General features: G+C 55.3%; 1 long non-coding RNA gene across 1 annotated transcript in view; it reads right to left on the bottom strand.

Annotated features, from left to right (window-relative positions):
* LOC142502592 (uncharacterized) overlaps positions 1–14,203 on the bottom strand; it is a 174,535-nt gene that overhangs the window by 103,471 nt on the left and 56,861 nt on the right. The window lies entirely within an intron of this gene.

Below are 14,203 nucleotides of genomic sequence, written 5' to 3'. Positions count from 1 at the left end.
TTATCCATTTATAAATCTCAGTATTTTCTGGTTTCTTGGAATTCCCCGAGCAGCGCCCGCTACTTTCAGCTTGTGTAATAAAAAGCGGGAGCACAAATAATACCCTCACAAGGGGAGAATATACAACCACCGGTCCGCACGTCCCAGGAGTGAGAAAAGTGCTATATGAAATAAAAATATTATTATCATGAGACGCCAAATGTTGATAGTCCATCCATGTATTCCTGCACCCCTCAGATCTGTCACCTGGATGACATCAGAGAATGTACCTATATGTGTCTCATCACACCGGGGCAGACCTTATCAAGGGATGTTGAGTACAGTATATGGCTGAAAAACGTCTTCAAAACTCAATAGTAAATTACCAACAGAGAAGCTGGACATAATACGCCCCAATCGTGATTAAATCCTAATACACATATGTAGATACATTAATGGATAAAAGGGGAAAAGAGCTAATACTCCATAACGTAAAGGAGATGTGAACAAATAACAATACAACAAGAAATAAACAGTGATATACAATATGCATGTACACTGATTGCATCAATATTAATGCATCCAATGTCAATATAAACAAACACATATGAATGATGTGTAAATTAAATAACATATATAGGTAGATCGGGATACATGTATAAAAAGGTGTTGAGAAGTGCATTAGCCAGTGTCATAATTTCTTTGAGCACATGGTGGCGCTGGAGACTTTTCACCATAGTGTATGTACACACGAATATCAACAGGTAACACTTGCTGCGCTTATAGTGCCGACTACGGATGCCGTCTCCCATCTCCCGTCTCCCGTCTCCGTAGCCCAAGCGAAAGTTGTAATTTGAGTTTGGGAGACGTCTCTTGCTAAAAGGGGAGTGACGGAGGGGAGAGGGATGGGGACAAGAGCAAGGGGGGAAATGGAGAGGGAGTTGTAAGTTCTGTTTGTATGCTGAATTTACTTAACTTTAAAATTACGGGAGAATTTACTATTTTAAAGTTGTTCATATAGTGGGTTTCATTTGACACACACACACACACACACACACACACACACACACACACACACACACACACACACACACACACACACACACACACACACACACACACACACACACACACACACACACACACACACACACACACACACACACACACACACACCAACAGATATCATGGGGCCCAGGACAAATGAAAGGAGCAGCCCCCCCCAACCCATAGTGCACCTACCACGGAAAAACCATTTTTAGTGCGCAACTTTTACGTAACCCCTCAATACATATAAAAATACGCCCCACCCCCCCAATACATATACAAATATACCCCAACCCCCCCCAATACATATACAAAAATACCCCAACCCCCCCAATACATATATAAAATACACCCCCAATACATATAAAAATCAGACCTACCTTCGCTATGATCTCAGGTCAGGCCGGTGGCTGCAGGGGGGGGGGGGGGGCAGTGTGCCAGTGGCTGTGACTGCGGGGTCTGGCAATGCTGAGGAGGTGGCGGTGGCTGGCGGGGGTCCCGGTGGCTGGCTGTGCTGCGTGGCGGGGGGTGGGGGAGGCGGTGGCTGGCAGTGGCCTGGCAGCTGGCGGTGCTGCGGGGGGTGGTGGCTGGCGGTGGGGGGGGGGAGTGGTTGCGGGGGCCTGGCGGATGGCTGTCCTTGGGGACTGCGGGTGTCCCAGCGGCAGGTCACAGCAATTGCCGCCGGCCCTGTGTGTGATTGTGTGTGTGTGTGTGATTTGTTTGTATGGCCGCCAACGGGGGGGGTAAGGGGGGTCTGCCGGTGTTGGCGTCGTGGGTCAGGGTGTCCGGGCCCCCTGTGCGGCCGGGTCAGTTCATTTATAAAAAAAAACCGCTGCACCCGGTGCCTGGTCTCTCTGACGGCAGCGCCGGAAGTCAGCTGGGCTAAGCTTCTGGTGCGCCGACATGAGAGGGAGGCCCGGCGCGCGCGTGACCAGCCAGCGTAGGACAGACAGGTGTCTGCAGCGGGGCAGGGCCGGCGACAACTGCAGTGATCTGCCCCTGGGCCCCCCGCAGTCCCACCAGCCGCCGGGCCACCGGCAGACACAGCCCTCCCCCCCACAGCACCGCCAGGCCCCCGCAACCGCCCCCCACCCACCGCCAGCCACGCCCCCCCTCACCCCCCCCCCCCCCCGCAGCACCGCCAGACCCCGCAGTCACAGCCACTGGCACACTGCCCCCCCCCCCCCCTGCAGCCACCGGCATGACCGGAGATCATCCCGAAGGTAAGTCTGATTTTTATATGTATTGGGGGTGTATTGTATATATGTATTGGGGGGGGGGTGTTGGGGTATTTTGTAGATGTATTGGGGGGTTAAGTAAAAGTTGTACGCTAAAATTAGTTTTTTCATTGTAGGTGCGCTATGGGTTGGGGGGGGGGGGGCTCTGCTCCTTTCATTTGCCTGGACCCCAAGATTTCTGTTGGCGGGTGTGTGTGTGTGTGTGTGTGTGTGTGTGTGTGTGTGTGTGTGTGTGTGTGTGTGTGTGTGTGTGTGTGTGTGTGTGTGTGTGTGTGTGTGTGTGTGTGTGTGTGTGTGTGTGTGTCAAGTGAAACCCACTATATGAACAACTTTAAAATAGTAAATTCTCCCGTAATTTAAAGTAAACTCTGCATACAAACAGAAATTAGAACTCCTCTCCATTTCAGCCTCCCCCTTGCTCCTGTCCCCGCCCCTCTGCCCTCCCCCTTGCTCCTGTCCCCGCCCCTCTGCCCTCCCCCTTGCTCCTGTCCCCGCCCCTCTGCCCTCCCCCTTGCTCTTGTCCCCGCCCCTCTGCCCTCCCCCTTGCTCTTGTCCCCGCCCCTCTGCCCTCCCCCTTGCTCTTGTCCCCGCCCCTCTGCCCTCCCCCTTGCTCCTGTCCCCGCCCCTCTGCCCTCCCCCTTGCTCCTGTCCCCGCCCCTCTGCCCTCCGCCTCGCTCTTGTCCCCGCCCCTCTGCCCTCCGCCTCGCTCTTGTCCCCGCCCCTCTGCCCTCCCCCTTGCTCTTGTCCCCGCCCCTCTGCCCTCCCCCTTGCTCTTGTCCCCGCCCCTCTGCCCTCCCCCTTGCTCTTGTCCCCGCCCCTCTGCCCTCCCCCTTGCTCTTGTCCCCGCCCCTCTGCCCTCCCCCATGCTCCTGTCCCTGCCCCTCTGCCCTCCCCCTTGCTCCTGTCCCCGCCCCTCTGCTCTCCCCCTTGCTCCTGTCCCCGCCCCTCTGCCCTCCCCCTCACTCTTGTCCCCGCCCCTCTGCCCTCCGCCTCGCTCTTGTCCCTGCCCCTCTGCCCTCCCCCTCGCTCTTGTCCCCGCCCCTCTGCCCTCCCCCTTGCTCTTGTCCCCGCCCCTCTGCCCTCCCCCTTGCTCTTGTCCCCGCCCCTCTGCCCTCCCCCTTGCTCTTATCCCCGCCCCTCTGCCCTCCCCCTTGCTCTTGTCCCCGCCCCTCTGCCCTCCCCCTTGCTCCTGTCCCCGCCCCTCTGCCCTCCCCCTTGCTCCTGTCCCCGCCCCTCTGCCCTCCCCCTTGCTCCTGTCCCCGCCCCTCTGCCCTCCCCCTTGCTCCTGTCCCCGCCCCTCTGCCCTCCCCCTTGCTCTTGTCCCCGCCCCTCTGCCCTCCCCCTTGCTCTTGTCCCCGCCCCTCTGCCCTCCCCCTTGCTCTTGTCCCCGCCCCTCTGCCCTCCCCCTTGCTCCTGTCCCCGCCCCTCTGCCCTCCCCCTTGCTCCTGTCCCCGCCCCTCTGCCCTCCGCCTCGCTCTTGTCCCCGCCCCTCTGCCCTCCGCCTCGCTCTTGTCCCCGCCCCTCTGCCCTCCCCCTTGCTCTTGTCCCCGCCCCTCTGCCCTCCCCCTTGCTCTTGTCCCCGCCCCTCTGCCCTCCCCCTTGCTCTTGTCCCCGCCCCTCTGCCCTCCCCCTTGCTCTTGTCCCCGCCCCTCTGCCCTCCCCCTTGCTCCTGTCCCTGCCCCTCTGCCCTCCCCCTTGCTCCTGTCCCCGCCCCTCTGCTCTCCCCCTTGCTCCTGTCCCCGCCCCTCTGCCCTCCCCCTCGCTCTTGTCCCCGCCCCTCTGCCCTCCGCCTCGCTCTTGTCCCTGCCCCTCTGCCCTCCCCCTTGCTCTTGTCCCCGCCCCTCTGCCCTCCCCCTTGCTCTTGTCCCCGCCCCTCTGCCCTCCCCCTTGCTCTTGTCCCCGCCCCTCTGCCCTCCCCCTTGCTCTTGTCCCCGCCCCTCTGCCCTCCCCCTTGCTCTTGTCCCCGCCCCTCTGCCCTCCCCCTTGCTCCTGTCCCCGCCCCTCTGCCCTCCCCCTTGCTCCTGTCCCCGCCCCTCTGCCCTCCCCCTTGCTCTTGTCCCCGCCCCTCTGCCCTCCCCCTTGCTCTTGTCCCCGCCCCTCTGCCCTCCCCCTTGCTCTTGTCCCCGCCCCTCTGCCCTCCCCCTTGCTCCTGTCCCCGCCCCTCTGCCCTCCCCCTTGCTCGTGTCCCCGCCCCTCTGCCCTCCCCCTTGCTCCTGTCCCCGCCCCTCTGCCCTCCCCCTTGCTCCTGTCCCCGCCCCTCTGCCCTCCCCCTTGCTCTTGTCCCCGCCCCTCTGCCTTCTGTCACTCCCCTTGTAGCAAGAGACGTCTCCCAAACTGAAATTACAACTTTTGCTTGGGCTACGGAGACGGGAGACGTTATCTGTAGCTGTAGCTGGCATTATAAGCGCAGCCTTAGGCTAAGGCCCCGGTCACGACGCTGTAACGCGCGCCTGCGCTTTTGGTGGCGCTTTCAGCCGATTCCCCGGTCTGCAGCTCACTGCAGGAGCAGAGACCGGGGGGGGGGGGGGGGGCTCTCGTGCGCGCAGCGTCCGCCACAGCGGACGCTGTAGTAGACAGCGGGGGCAAGGCCTTATACAGAGGTTCTCAAGACTCCCCAACAGGTCAGGCTTTAAGGATATTGTATTGTATGTCTTTATTTATATAGCGCCAAAAGTGTACTCAGCGCTTCACAAAGAATACAGTACAGGGAATTTTAAAAATAAATAAGTGCAGCAAAAATCAGACAATGGGAAAGGAAATCCCTGCCCCGAAGAGCGTACAATCTTCAGCCACCTGTGCTGAAGCAGGGATATCCCAAAAACCTGAGCTGTAGGGGTGTCTTGAGGACTGGACACCCCATACACTTTCTAATTAACAAATGTTTATCTTATCCACATGACATTTCCCAACGACTGCCCAGGCAGGGCCGCCAACAGGAATCCTGGGGCCCAGGACACATGCAAGGAGCAGCCCCCCAACCCATAGCGCACCTACCATGGCATTTTTTTGGGGGGGTTAAGTATGGGTCAGGGGGGATGTAAAGTATAGGCGTAGGGGGGTTGGGGATAAGCTATGGGCTTGAGGGGCAAGGTATGAACTTGGGGGGCGGTTAGTTATGGGCCTGGGGGGGGAGCAGTTAGGTAAGGGCCTGGGGGGTGGTAAGTTATGGGCCGGGGGGGGCGGGGTAAGGTATGGGCCTTGGGGTATGGTATGGGCCGGGGGTGGGGGTAAGGTAGGGGGGTTAAGTAGGGGCCTGGGGGGGTCAAGTACAGTATGGGACTAAAGGGTGTAAGGGGTACAGTATTGATGAATTACAGTACCTCTTCAGTCCGCCGGTATGGGTCTTCAGTCGGCCGGACGGGGGCATCAGTTGGTGAGTGATGGGGCCTTCAGTTAGCCCTTGGGGGGGCTTCTGTTAGCCGGGGGGGGCCTTCAGTCAGCCAGCAGTTGGGCTAGGGGGGGCTTCAGTCAGCCAATGGAGGGGCTTTCAGTTAGCCTGGGGGTGGGGGGCTGGGGACCCTCAGTTACCCTGGGCCTTCAGTTGGTCTGCTGTTGGGCCGGGAGGGGGGGCTTCTGTTAGCCCAGGGGAGGGGGGATGCATTCAGTTATCCCGGGGGAGGGGGGAACCTTCAGTTAGCCCGGGGGGGTGCATTCAGTTAGCCCGGGGGAGGGGGGTGCATTCAGTTAGCCCGGGGGAGCTTTCAGTTAGCCCTGGGGGGGCTTCTGGCAACCCGCAGTGGGGTTGGGGGGCGGCCTTCAGGCGGCCCATGGGGGGGGGGGCTTTAGGCTGCCTGCTGAGGCTCAGGTATGAAGAGTAAGTTAGGTCCCGGGGGGGGGGGTTAGGGTTGATGCCTCGAAGGCTTAGTTAGGGCCCTGTGGGGGTGTTTGTTTTTTGGGGGGGAGTTGATACCTCAGAGGCTCAGTTAGGGCCTGGGGGGGTTATTTTTGGTGGGGGCTGCAGATGGACGACTCGTGGTGCGAAGGATGCAGGCAGGTGTGGGGGGGGGGAGAGGGAAGGGGAGACGTTGAAAGGATCACAGTGACACACACACACAAATATACACTGCAACAGGGACACAGACGCTAAAGAGAAAAACACAGGGTACACACACATCAGTACAGGGAGAAACAAATACAGTACAGTTACGTGTTTACTTTTGTGTAGTTAGAATAAGCAGCTGCACAGGCGGGAAGATTCAGACACGCTTCTCCCGCCTGCGCAGCGGCTTATATCAGGTGCGAGTCCCCGCCATGAGGAAGGCCCTCATTGGCTCTCCTCTCCTAGCTTCAATTAACCAAGTGTGTCAGCGTTTTCTGACACAGCCGCCGACAGTGACACGTGACCCGCACGGGGCCCGGGCCCCCCTGACTCACGGGGCCCGGGACACCAACCCCGACGGTCCCCCCTCTGTCGGCGGCCCTGGCCCCTGGTGCTAATTATTTTCTGCGTGAGCCACCGAGGGAATTGCTGTTCGATTCGTGATCGATACCTCCCAGCTGTACAGGGCTTGAAAGAGGAGAATTCCACTAAACGCAACAGGATTCATTTTCTTTGCTAAATCAGGTGCTGTTTTTGGCACTTTGATACAGAGCAGCCGACATTTCTGCATAAGGGCATCTCCAGCACTTAGAAAGGCATGCATTGCTTTAACGCTTTCACTGCCAGGCGGCCCTGCGGTGCATTCCTGCTCAGGGCCTCAGAGAGCAGCCCCTTAGATGTTTGACAAGGAAACATCACAGTCTCTGTTGTTCTACAAACACACACACACACACACACACACACACACACACACACACACACACACACACACACACACACACACACACACACACACACACACACACACACACACACACACACACACACACACACACACACACACACACACACAGCTCAATGTCAAAGGAAGAGACAGGGAAACCCCGGGAGCAGAGAAAGTGGAGGAGTACACGGCAGGGATCTGAGCACTGCAGTGACACATACTGTAATCACAGCTCATCAAAGGCAGGAGGGAATAGCGCCTTCTCTGTATGACATTGACATCATCCTGTGCTGGCAGAATCTCAGGCTTGTTATATAGTGCGCGCGTGTCAATGATAATTGCAAGGTGTGAGCCTGCAGTTGCTATACTTAAGACGCGCGCGTGCGCACGGCTGTGAGTGGTGGCGCGGCAGATCTGTGAAAATACAGGAAATTTGTATTTTCGCGCTGCGGGCCAATCAGAGCGCGGCCTAACGCTGTGAGGTCAGAGCCACGCCCCCTAGCCGCGCGTGTCATTGCTTGCGCTATAGCAACTAAACGCGCACGCACAGCACAGTGTCTCAGAACACTGAATAATAAGACTATTATCTGGGTCAATATTACCTAATCAGCATCTGACAGCATGTATCTGTTATGGAAACATGTTCTACCTGTCACCGTGTGGCAGGTGACTGGTTACAGCGGAAGTGTATTTACAGATAAGCTAGTTTGAAGAGCCTAGCATAGAAAGGCTCATTTATACACATTGTGTTCATCTGGTCCTACCCAACCTATATTTTATATTAACTGTGACCATCTGGTTTTACCCAAGTTATATTATCGGGGTTATTATTTAGACCTTATCTGAACACATACCGGTAACCAGCTATTGCAGCATTTAATTATATGTAGCTTGTACAGGGTAATGACCCCTATGGCGGACTAGCTGGGCAATACTATATATGCACAGGGCGCTGTGCAGATACTGAGCAGGATTCATAGCCCAGTTTACAAAGTTTATTAATATACGTTCATAAATCCTCCAGCTTGGTGGGAGAGAGCTCATAACGGGGTTTCTTTTTCTATTTAGTGTATGCTCATTTTATTTATATTAACTAGCTAAGTACCCGGCTTCACACGGGTTGCAGTACCGAGGAGCCATCTTTTCCATTGGAGACTTGAAACTGTGAATCAATCGATAATGGCGCCTTCTTTAACCCGATCAATAATTCCACATTTCAGTGAGTGAGGCTGCACTGCCAACCCCCAGTCACTAAGACTCCCACCCCAAATTATAGTGGCATCAGCCCTCTTCAGTGACACCCCCCCTCAGTGACACTCACACTCAGTGACACCCCCCCCCTCAGTGACTCCACCCCTCAGCAACACCCCCCCTCAGTGACACTCACACTCAGTGACACTCACACTCAGTGACACTCACACTCAGTGACACAACCCCTCAGTGACACAACCCCTCAGTGACACAACCCCTCAGTGACATCCCCCCTCAGTGACACCCCCCCTCAGTGACACTCACACTCAGTGACAAAACCCCTCAGTGGCACACCCCCTCAGTGACTCCACCCCTCAGTGACACACACCCTCAGTGACACCCCCCCTCAGTGACACAATCCTTCAGTGACACTCCCCCTCAGTGACACTCACACTCAGTGACACAACCCCTCAGTGGCACACCCCTCAGTGACTCCACCCCTCAGTGACACACCCCCTCAGTGACACCCGCCTCAGTGACACAACCCCTCAGTGACACTCCCCCTCAGTGACACTCCCCCTCAGTGACACTCCCCCTCAGTGACACTCCCCCTCAGTGACACTCACACTCAGTGACACAACCCCTCAGTGGCACACCCCCTCAGTGACTCCACCCCTCAGTGACACACACCCTCAGTGACACCCCCCCTCAGTGACACAACCCCTCAGTGACACTCCATCTCAGTGACACTCCCCCTCAGTGACACTCCCCCTCAGTGACACTCCCCCTCAGTGACACTCACACTCAGTGACACAACCCCTCAGTGGCACACCCCCTCAGTGACTCCACCCCTCAGTGACACACACCCTCAGTGACACCCCCCCTCAGTGACACAACCCTTCAGTGACACTCCCCCTCAGTGACACTCACACTCAGTGACACAACCCCTCAGTGGCACACCGCCTCAGTGACTCCACCCCTCAGTGACACCCCCCCTCAGTGACACCCCCCCTCAGTGACACAACCCCTCAGTGACACTCCCCCTCAGTGACACTCACACTCAGTGACACAACCCCTCAGTGACACACCCCCTCAGTGACTCCAGCCCTCAGTGACTCCACCCCTCAGTGACACTCACACTTAGCAGCGGATTTCGAATTCCGCCACCCCTAGGCACGTACATATGCCGGCCGCCTCCTTTCTGCCGCCCTCCTCCTTCCGATTTTCAGCGTCAAATGACGCCGCGGACATCACTAAAGTGACGTCACATGGTGTCTTGTTGCCATGCTAATGCAACGTCATGATGTCATTTGATGCCGCAATGTCATGTTGCCATGGAATGACACACCCTGTGACGCCACGTTGGTGACATCCGTTGCGTCATTTGACACTGCGAACTGGAAGGAGGAGGAGGGCGGCATATGTGACTTCCCGTTAGGTCCGATATGCCCGAGAGCACGGCAAATGTATATGGGGGCGGACATATTTGCTGCCCCCAAATTTTGTCTCCCTAGGCCCAGGCCTAACGGAAAATCTGCCACTGCTCACCCTCCCGTGACCTTCCCCCTCAGTGACCTTCCCCCTCAGTGACCTTCCCCCTCAGTAACAGTCACACCTTCCGCTCATGCACCCCCACCGCTCACCGCTCCCTCTCCTACACCCCCACGGCCTACGCTCTCACACTAAAGAATGTCGGGAAGGCCACTAGCTTAGCGCGGTGACCAATCACATACCTCCCTGCAAAGTAAAGGCCAATCAGCGGCCTCGCGCTGAGAAGCCAACCAATCAGCGACCGCGCAGAGAGGGAACAACCAATCAGAGGTCGGAGCGGTTAAAAACAGGAGAGAGAAACAAAATCCCCAAATAAAAAATAACCCCCAGGTGCACACCCCTAGGGCCCTTTTATTATTAGAGATATATTTCAATTGTTTTCATTTTTTATTTTTTTGCACAATCTGCATTGAATTGGCTATTGTTATATGGGAGAGAAAAAAATCAGGCTGCGAAAGTGACATCCATAATGTCATTATTTACATTTCCACTATCTGCAGTTTAAATGCCCGCGTCCGTGCATCAGGGCCCATCCGGAGTAAAAACAGGGAAACCTGCAGTATGGACCAAAGATCCCATTTTATCTTTTTTTGTGCGTTAAACCTTCAATGTTCCAAAAAGTAACACAAACCTTCAAAAATGTGTGTGTGTGTGTGTGTGTGTGTGTGTGTGTGTGTGTGTGTGTGTGTGTGTGTGTGTGTGTGTGTGTGTGTGTGTGTGTGTATGCTCCATACACGCAGAAGCACAGTAGGAAGGAACGCCGCCCGCCCCCTAGCGCTAGCTGTGGGGAGCGTCCTTCCTCTGCTCCGGACAATGATAGAACAGGCGCACAGTAACAATTCAATACTACACAGAAAGCTCTATTAGTGTTACGCAGGAGGGATGGGGTGTACTCTGGCGGGGCTAGAATAGGTTACTGTTAGTGACTGTAAGCCAATAGTGTGTGCATAAGGCAGAGTCCATGGTGGGTGCGGGCGGGCGAGCGACTGTGCTAGTGGCTTCATGCTTGCCTCTAGCTTCAGCGATTTGTGTGCTCTAATTGGACGCAATGAAGGGGTGTGTCATGGGCGTGGCCGTGACGTCACAGGAGCTTGTTCACCCTCATTGGGCGAACCACTCACATGACCCGACAGTCACGCGAGGAAACAAATTAGTTTCATCGCGCATCGCGAGTGCCGGCACTTCTGGTCGTGCGCACGCTCGCAGGACAGCCTCATAGAGGCACATCATTTTGATTGCGCCGCAAGCGCGGCCGCGATAACCATAGACGCGGCCGAAGGGATATACAGTACTGAGCGACTGGCTATTTTACAAAACCGAAAGCTCAAGGAAACGAGAGAGACTAGAATGGGTTACTATTAGCCACCACGCACTGTGGAATTAGGCTAAGGCTGAGTCCATGGTAACTGCAGCCGTGTGCAGGCGCGCTGAGGCTGAGGGAAAGTGGATGCTTTCCCTGGCCTTAGTTCGCGCGCCGTCGGGGGGCAGGCCAGTGACGTCACGGAGCTGGTTCGCCCTCATTGGGAGAACCGCTCACGTGAACGGCACTGCGCTCCTGTGAGCGCTTAAACTAGAAATGTGTTAAGACCTACGCCTCCGCACGCCTGCGCGAGCCCCTGCTAAAGCCGCTCTCATTGCGGCTGCAGGGTCTTACTGACAAGCGTCAGCGCGCCACAGCACGGGTCAGCGCCTAAGCGCTGACCCTGGACTCAGCCTAAGAAATAACATACACCTCCAGGGTGGTATGTCTTTACAATTTAGCCATTTACCTGTTCCTCTACAGCAGGACGGTGCGCGCCGTGCGCGAGGAAGCAATTGAAACTGATTTCTCGGCGTGACGGGCAGGTCACGTGAGCGGTTCTCCCAATGAGGGCGAACCAGCTCTGTGACATCACTGACACGCCCTATACCCGTCCCTATACACGCCCCCGACAGCGCATCAAGCATGTCTGAAAAACGCACCCGCCTTACGCGGATGACGTCACGGACGCGCATGCCTCAGCGCAGGAGAAAGCTGTATGGACTTAGCCTTAGGCTGCGCTTATAGTCATGGCTACGGCGACGCCACCGCATAACATCACGCATAGCCGTCGCTATAGCGAAAGTTGCACTTTGGTGCAGGAGACTTTGGGAGGGCAACAGGGGGCATGGCGAGGGGTGGCCTTGAGCGGTTCGCCCTCATTGGCTGAACCGCTCATGTGATGCTGCCGTCGCTCTCCAATACAAAATCACTTGTCTCCAGAGCTTCAGGTCGTTAGGTCGATACGCAACGCCGTCGCCATCGCACCTACTATGGGCACCCGCGACGGACTTCACGTACTTGTGCCGTCTAAGGCCGTGATTATACCAAAAGTCGCCTGAAAAACAACATTTAAAAAAAACAATAGAAGCGCTCATAGCTGTTGCGGCGTGGAACTGCAGGGCGGATTTCTCCTGGCGCAAAACTCAGATTTGTTCTTGGCTGGCGACGGCCGCGTCACGTGAGCGGTTCCAGCCAATGAGGGAGAACCGCTCACGGCCACGCCTCGCATCCCTGCCTCCGCTTTGCAGTTTCCCTGGTATAATCACGCTGCCGCTCGGAGGCAGCATGAGGCTGACGTCACCGGATCGTGCTGCCGCTCAGCGGCATCTGGCATAATCGAGCCCTTAGCCTTGTCAACCCAATAACACTTGGTGCGCAGTGGCCAGCCAACGGAATCACTTCCTGCGGTTTGTAGAGTTAAGTGTCTGGCAGATGGCACAGTGAATATTTTTGACCCTGGCCATGGTGTGGCTATTGAATGGCTCAAGTGTTATTTGTCTGTTAAAGGGTTAACTGTTACATCATGCAACTTTTCCTTGAGGGAAATGAAAATTCTATGGCACTGCAGCCACCTGTGTGCACATCCGTCATGTGGCACCACCTGTGTGCTCATACCTGTACTAGCTCCCTGGCTGCCTTTAAAAACAGACCACTTCCTGGTTGAAGCTTAATATTCCATGCAGAGCACAGCTGAGATACCTGAGAGATATGCAAATAGCTAGTCTAGCTACACGTGTGAACAGTGAGCAGCTCAAAAGTATGATGTGACAGTGATGCTACCCAGCAGCTGGTTTAGCTCACGCATCTAGAGCTGGTACCCAGAGTAGCCAAGGCTGTGGGTTCCAGTCCTGTTTGGGTCTGACACTAGTAGTCCAGTCACTAAGTGCGTTAGGCTTGCCTACTCAATACAGTTCTTATGGAAAGCTTTTAGGAAGTGTGGGATGTGATTAATTTAAATATACTTTGCATAATCATTAGCATATTTCCCAGGGTGTCTCAGGTGTGCTCCTTTTTGAGCAGAAACATCTCTCCCTAACTTACTTGTTAAATTGAGCTCTGCCTTTGCCAGAAACAGAACATTGAATCTGCCTTTTTTAGATTGGATTACAATTCTGGTGAATAATCTACCCATCTCTATTAGTGAGGGGTCTCCAAGGGGTTCACCCCTCAAAAAATGTAATGGCGGATGCTAGACAGTATACCCTGTGTGGGGACTGCGCACTTAGGCTGGTTCCATACTGCCGGGGCGTGCTACGCCGTGCGCGCGCACGGCAGTTATAGATGGCTGAGGTCAGCCAGCCGTTCTATACAAGGGCCGCGCACGGCAGGGAGCGGGGAGCCGACAGACAGCGGGGAAGGGAAGGAAAATCATCTTTTCGCGCCGCTACCTGCGATCAAATGTATGTATATGTGTGTGTGTGTGTGTGTGTGTATGTGTGTATGTATTTGTGTGTGTACAAATTTAATAAATATTTTATTTTTACCAATGTTTTTTTTAAAAATAAATAATAAATTACACACACACACACACACACACACACACACACACACACACACACACACACACACACACACACACACACACACACACACACACACACACACACACACACACACACACACACACACACACTACCTTCACAGCTCACAGCATACACAGTATACACACAAAAAGCATGCGGCACACGCGCGCGCACTGCCGCACACACTACATAACAGCCCTTAGTAAGGCCCGAAACTGCACCTTAGCGTGGGTGGTATAACTGTCAATTACAGCAGGAACTTCCAAAGTCGCTCCCCAGGATGCGTTGCATCCACAGCAACAAGGCATTATGTGGCGCGACTTTGGAAGCTCCTGTTGTAATTCACCCTCCAAGCTGTCTGCACACACTGAGGTGCAGTTTGGGGCCTTATTAAGCAATGTAGTAGAGCAGGAACACAGCCGAAGTCCATAAGCAGAAAAAATAAAAAGATTCCAAAGCAAACTCCAAATAAAGATTTGTTTATTGTGTTAGCTCACAACATACAGGGGTGGAACGCACCGACGCGTTTCGTGCAAAGCACTTTATCAAGGGGCCTTATTAAGTTCGTTCCCCCCTAAGCTCAGGATACTATACTGTCTGGGGTTGGTC

This window comes from Ascaphus truei, chromosome 9 (assembly GCF_040206685.1).
Source record: "Ascaphus truei isolate aAscTru1 chromosome 9, aAscTru1.hap1, whole genome shotgun sequence".
Lineage (NCBI taxonomy): Eukaryota > Metazoa > Chordata > Amphibia > Anura > Ascaphidae > Ascaphus > Ascaphus truei.
The sequence above is the reverse complement of the archived record's forward strand: the minus strand, read 5'-3'. Positions and strand labels throughout refer to the sequence as shown.